Below are 7,719 nucleotides of genomic sequence, written 5' to 3' on the forward strand. Positions count from 1 at the left end.
ATAAATTAAAACAAACAAAATTTTAAAAAATTAAGTATTAAGCTAAAAAACCAAAAAAAATATTTAATATAATTATAATTTAATTTTTAATTACAACTTTTTATTAACAATATAATTTTTTGTTTAAGTTTGTAAAAAAAACAAGAAAGTTTACTTTTGTAAACGTTATAAAATAAAAAAAAAAAAAAATAATAAAAAAAAATATTGTTAGTAACATTAAGCCAGAACAAGAAAAAAAGAAAATATTAAAATATAAAACTAAACGAAGGAAAATATAAAGATAAAAACGAAAATAAACTAAAAACTTTAAAAAAAAACTTTCAGAATTAAAAAAAAAATCAATAAAAACAAGAAACCTAAAACCCCAACAAAAACATAAAATAAGAAAAGTATTAATTAAAAATCCAAAAAAATTAAGAAAGAAAGTAAAAAGTATTACAAACAAAACTCCCCCAAAAAATTCATGTTAACATTAATAATAATGACAAAAAGAGAAAAAAATTAATTATTACAAAAAAAATAAATAATAAAGAAATCATATTAAAAAAAAAGAAATTAAACCAAAAAAACATAATAATAATTAATTACATAAATGTTTAGAAAAGGTTTTAATTTAAAAACAAACAAAACAAAAAAGTATTGAAACATTAAGTAAAATTAAAATGTTTGTCAATATTATGTTATTTATATATTGAAGAAGAAAAAAAACAAAAATTAATAAAAAAAAAAGTTGTATCTATGTGTATGTTATTATTATTATTATTAATTCTATAATTTAAACATTATATAAATTATAATATTTTATTTTATTATTGTAAGTATAATTGATTTTATTATTGAAGTTTATGTTATTATTAATTATCATTATTACTATTATTAATTAATTATTATGTATTGATATTATTTGAAACAAAAGTGCTTGCCAAAAAGATAACAGAACGATTTAGCAAGTATTTTAAGTAAAAGATTCATTTTAAATAAAAAAACCAATAAAACAAATGAAATATTAAATTGAAAAAAAAAAAAAAACATTTTGAAATAATGTAGAATATTTACAGTTTAGTTTAGAATCATTTAGATTGGATTCTGTTTTACACCCAACTAGCGATACCCAGTGTGTTTTGCTGCCCTAAAAACAATATTAATAAAAACCATACTTTACGATTTTTGAAGATTCTAGATTTAATAGATTCCCAGATATCCAAATTTTATGAATTTAATTGATATGGGAGGTACCACTTCTCCTATTGCTAGTTAACCAATTTACTACCCAAATGTTATATGTTTTTATCAAAATTTTTTTTCTAAAACTACCGTTTTAGTAACTAAATTTGAATCAACGATTAAAATTCTATAAATGATTTCAATTTTAACCGATATGAAACTAGCTACAATATTGAAATCATTCAAACTGTTTGTGTGTGAGAGATCTGATAAACTGTAAATATTTTAATTATCAAGTTTTTTTATTTTTTAACTACAGAAAAACGTAAGTATAAAAAACTATTATTAAAACATTACACATCTAATTTTATAAAAAAAAGAAACAGGTAAATGTTCAACAGTTTTAGCATTAAAAACTCTAACTAATTTTTATCTCGGTTGAATTCAGTATGACTATAGAAATTTTATTAAGACTTTTTTTGAAAAACACTAAAAATATCCTAAAATTGAGTGATTTTCATAAATAAAATTTCCATCCGAGATACTGAATTCGGCGGTTAAACAGAATTTCTCTATTTCACGGTGGCCTTTTTCATCCACCGGGTGAGCATCTTTGACGACTCGCCACCGCCTCTGTGCTTCTAACACGCAGGTGTCAATTTTTGTACATAGTTCTGTCCGGTCCATGTACAAGCACTTTGCTCAAGTACTCGAGCTATATAATCTCTTACCATAGTAGCCCCATTGCCTAATGACAGGTATCATGAGACAAGTCCAATACATACCTCGACAAGGAAAAGGCAATCACTAGTTTAGAGACAATAGAAGGGGCGTATCCAACATCAAACCCTATTGATGCTATGAGGAATGCTCATTTACCTAGAACATTCTCATAATCTGAAGACTCACTCTAGGGCATTCCTTAACCTCTTAATGTCGCACAACCGCACTCTGTTGCTTCGGCAACAGCACCAAGGGACGTAATTGATCGTCCGAAGTATGGATCCATTTTTAATTAACAAGACTTACTTCAGTGGCCACAAGGTCCTATTGTGATAAGTTAAGCGTGTTTTTAGAGTATACTCTTAACACACTCAACCATGAAACAACTCAGAATTACATCAGACACATACTTTAATACACAGCCATAACAGCTCCTAAAAAATAGGAAAAACTTATACCGAAAATATTTCAGTTTATAGTCCCGGCAGAAAGACTGATAACACCTCTTTTCCCCAGGCTTGCAATAACAACAAGATAAGAAGGATCATGAAGGTAACATACCCCCGGGGGAAGAATTTCTCTACATCAATTGAAGTTTTTATACCCATCATCAAAAAAGATAGGGGGTATATTGATTTTGTCATTCCGTTTGTAACACATCGAAATATTGGTCATAGACCTAAAGTATATATATTCTGGGTCCTTATTAAATTCTAAGACGATCTAGCCATGTCCGTCCGTCTGTCTGTCTGTTGAAAGCACGATAGAGTCCGAACGGAATGATTTAGAGCAACGGTTCCCAAATGGGGGTCCGCGGACCCCTAGTGGTCCGTAGTAAAATCCTAGGGGGTCCGCGAAGACGAACGAAAAAAACCATGAATAAACAATATTCTGCTTTTATATGTATGTACAAATATATACAATTTTTGTGCAATAATCCCAAATTTTTTGGTGACTTTTTGAATTTTATTTTTTCGGTTGTTTATCAGGAAGAAGCTAGGCCCTACAAATTTATTGTATAACTTTTATAAAGTAAAGTACTGCGTGATTTGCAATTTTTATTTCCTGTATATGTACTGAAATAATGGTTTTTATTTCAGACAAATAATACTCTGCCTTACAATTAAATTAGGGTTACTGGTATTCCGGAGTACGAAGTTCAATTCAAAGACAAGTTTATTACAGATTTAAGTTTATCAAATTGTAAGCAAAAGTGTTCTCGTTTGAAAGGACTAAAATTATATATTTCCAAAACAGAGGTGACTCTTTATGCATCTCTTTATAAATATTCCAATCCGACGTGATACACAGATTTTAACTTGATTTTGTCGACCAATACATATTATTAAATTAACATCAGAAAATCCATAGCGTTTCGCGTAAATATGTAGTCAAAAACCATGAAGTAAAATAATTCGTTGGTATTTTAAAATTCAAATTTAAGTTCCAAATTCACAGTACTTTAACAAAGAGTTCAAATCATATATTATGCGGATAACGCATTCCGCAACAACATAGAAGAAGTCCAACTTTCTTATATTATTTTCCCGAAAACTTAGCTCACTTACTCAGTTCACCCTTTGCAATCGCAACAAATTTTTGAAACGTGACTCCTTAAGCACATGTCACAATATTTGATAAAGAAACCTTTTCGCTACCTTGAAGAAAAATTAACATGAAAGATCTCACGATCATAAAATTAAACATCATGTTAACATATCAATAAAGAAGTCATTCTATCTTCAAAACATGCAATTGAAAACCTATCTGAAATATTATATATTCTCAATGTACGGGAAAAAAATATGTATGGGGGTCCGCGAAATTAAATAAGTTCTTCAAGGGGTCCGCGAAGTAAAAATCTGTGGGAACCTCTGATTTAGAGGGTTGAAATTTACCATAAATTTTATCTATAGACAAGGTTTGATTGGTATTGAAAATTGGCAATATCGGTCCACGTTTTCGGATAGCCCCCATACAAGTGGACCCCCGTAAACAGATTTAACGGGCATATCTGTTTTAACAGTAAGATTATAGCAATGAAATTCGTCATAAATAAGTTTCATATGATCGAAAATCTCCCTACCAAATCTTATGAGGATCGGTCCATAATTGACCCTACCCCCCATATAAGGTGCCCTTCGCTCATTACTGCCTTAAAAATAAGAATATAGCGATGAAATTCGACACAAATAAGTTTCATGCGTTTCTCTACCAAATTTTATACGGATCGGTGCATAATTGATCCTACCCCCATGTAAGGTCCCCTTCAAAAAATGACTTTAACGCTTATTACTGTCTTAAAAATCAGGTAGAGCAATCAAATTTGACATAATTAAATCCCTGACGAGCCAAAACTCTCTACCAAATTTTATGTGGATCGGTCCATAATTGACCCTACCCACCATATAAGGTCCCCTTCAAAAAATGACTTTAAGGCCCATAATTGACCCTACCCCCATATAAGGTCCCCTTCGGAAAATCACTATAACGCTCATTCCTGGCTTAAAAATACGAATATAACGATGAAATTGGACACACATAAGTTTCATGCTAATCAAAATCTCTCTACAAAATTTTATGTGGATCGGATAATTGCCCTACCCCCCATATAAGATCACCCTCAGAAAATTACTTTAACGCTAATTATTGTTTTAAAAATACGAGTATAGCAATAAAATTCGACACACATAAGTTCCATGCGAGCCAAAATTTCTCTACCAAATTTTATGTGGATCGCTTTTTGGTACTAAACTTCGTTAATATTGAGATTTTTGGGAAAAGCGCGTTAACCTGTGATCACTTATTTTTCCTACCAAATATCGATTTTTGGTACTAAAATTGAGCCAAAACTAAAAACCTCTATAACTTCGTTAATGTAGTGATTTTTGGGTAAAGCGCGTTAATCTGTGATCACTTATATTTCCTACCAAATATTGATTTTTGGTACTAAAATTGAGTCAAAACTAAAAACCTTTATAACTTTGTTAATATTGAGTTTTTTGGGAAAAGCGCGATAATTTGTGATCACTTATATTTCCTACCAAATATCAATTTGTTGTACTAAAATTGAGTCAAAACTAAAAACCTCTATAACTTTGTTAATATTGAACTTTTTGAGAAACACGCGTTAATCTGTGATCACTTATATTTCCTACCAAATATCGATTTTTGGTACTAAAATTTAGTCAAAACTAAAAACCTCAATAACTTCGTTAATATGGAGTTTTTTGAGAAAAACGCGTTAACCTGCGATAACTTATATTTCCTACCAAATATCGATTTTTGGTACTAAAATTGAGTCAAAACTAAAAACCTCTATAACTTCGTTAATGTAGAGATTTTTTGGAAAAGCGCGTTAACCTGTGATCACTTATATTTCCTACCAAATATCGATTTTTTGTAATAAAAAAGATTCAAAACTAAAAACCTCTATAACTTTGTTAATATTGAGTTTTTTGGGAAAAGCGCGATAATTTGTGATCACTTATATTTCCTACCAAATCAAAACTAAAAACCTCAATAACTTCATTAATATTGAGTTTTTTGAGAAAAACGCGTTAACCTGCGATAACTTATATTTCCTACCAAATATTGATTTTTTGTACTAAAATTTAGTCAAAACTAAAAACCTCTATAACTTCGTTAATATTGAGTTTTTTTAGAAAAACTCGCTAATCTGTGATCACTTATATTTCCTACCAAATATCAATTTTTATACCCTCCACCACCATCAGTGGTGATAGAGGGTATATATAAGTTTGTCGTTCCGTGTGTAACACCAAGAAATATTCATCTAAGACCCAACAAAGTATATATATTCTGGGTCCTTATAAAATTCTGAGTCGATTTAGCTATGTCCGTCTGTCTGTCTGTGTAAAACACGCTCACGTTAAAACTAAGCAAAGGAAATCAACCAAATTCACCCAAAATATTTATTATTATCCTAAGCAGTTTGGTATTGAAAATCAGCAAAATCGGTTCACAACGTAAAAAGTTATGAGTAGAAATTTCAGACTACCTCGAAAAAAATTAACTTTTTTTCCTAATTCTTTTGAAGTTTTCTCAGAAACTACCAAAGATATTTTGATGAATTTTGTCACACCTTATTTTTCAGGGCAGTGATCAATTATGTTCAAAATCTTTACAATCGATCCAATATTTCCTATAGCCATCATACAAAGGTATATATTCCCGGAAATTAGTTTATCGTTAATAACTCAATCAAATATATCGGTATCAACACAAAATTCTGTACATGCAAATATAATATGAACAAATATTATACTGTCAACGTAGATCTCAGTGGGTCCACAATTGGTCATAGCTCCCATATAAGGTCCACATAAACGCACATATTTCATTGATGAATAAAGCTATTGTGATAAAATTCGAGTTGAATATGTTTTGTGTACATACAATTCCACCAAATTTTTTACGAATCGGTCCATTATTGGTCATAGCTTCCATATAAGGCCCACTTCCGAAAATCATTTAAGAGCCCATATTTCATTATCTCATATTTCATTGCTCATAATTGGTCATAGCTCCCATATAAGGTCCACTTCCGAAAATCACTTAAACGCACATATTTCATTGTCAAATAAAGTTATCTTGATAAATTTCGACACAAATATGTTTTGCCTTTATATGAATCACTTCACGAAATTTTTTCCGGATAGGCTCCCATAGAGGGTCCACTTACGAAAATCACTTAAACGCATATATTTCTTTGAATAATAAAGCTATCGGGATAAAGTACGACTGGAATATGTTTTGTGAGCATATAAATCATTCTACCAAATTTTTCCGGATTAGTCCCTATATGGTAATAGCTCCTATATAAGGTCCATTTCAAAAAAATCACTTAAACGCACATATTTCATTATCAAATAAAGATATATTGATAAAATTCGACACAAATATGTTCTGTGTAAGGTCATAGCTAATCTATATATATTTAAGAATGAATGTGTTTTTTTTGTATGTTTGTATGTTTGAACGTTATAGACTACAAAACTGCTGAACCGATTTTCTTGAAATTTTCACAGCGTATTCCTGTATATCTGGAATAGGTAATAGGCTACTTTTTATTTTGAAATTTCAAGTGGGCGAGGTGCCACGCCCATATTAGAAAATATTAAATCCGTATATTTGAGATAATATAACAGTTAGAGTCCTCTAATTTTGTCGGAGCCACTTTAGTGTCAATGTGATTATTTAGGACAAAAAGTAGGCGGACTAGCATTAGGGGGCGTGGCAACTCCCATATAAATTAAAAAGAAAAATTCGTTTATCTTAGAAACAATTACAGTTAGAATCTTACAATTTTGAACAAATAACTTTAACATTCGTGTTAACATTTTGGAAAATAAATTGGCGGACTACCCATGAGGGGAGCGGCACCTCCCATATTAATTAAATGCAAAAATTCGTTTATCTGGGAGACTAATAGAACTAAATTCTTCAACTTTTGCACTAAGAACTTAAATATTCGTCTGAACATTTTGGATGAAAAAGATCGGACTTCCATCTGGGGGGGCTTGGAGCCCCCATATGAATTAAATAGAAAAATTCGTATATCTGAGAAACTATAAGAGCTAGAATCTTCAAATTTTACTTGAAGAACTTTCACATTCATCTGAGCAATTAGAGTATAACGGGCGGACTTTCAATGGGGGACTTGGTACCTCCCATATTAATTAAATACAAAATTTAGTTAATCTGGGAAACTAATAGAACTAGATTCTTCAAATTTTGCACAAATTACTTTAATATTCATCTAAACATTTTGGAGAAAAAAGGGCGGGCTTTAATCTTGGGGGCTTGAAA

This window comes from Lucilia sericata, unplaced genomic scaffold (assembly GCF_015586225.1).
Source record: "Lucilia sericata isolate MDLA Ls3-8-SP2 unplaced genomic scaffold, ASM1558622v1 Contig000609F_arrow, whole genome shotgun sequence".
Lineage (NCBI taxonomy): Eukaryota > Metazoa > Arthropoda > Insecta > Diptera > Calliphoridae > Lucilia > Lucilia sericata.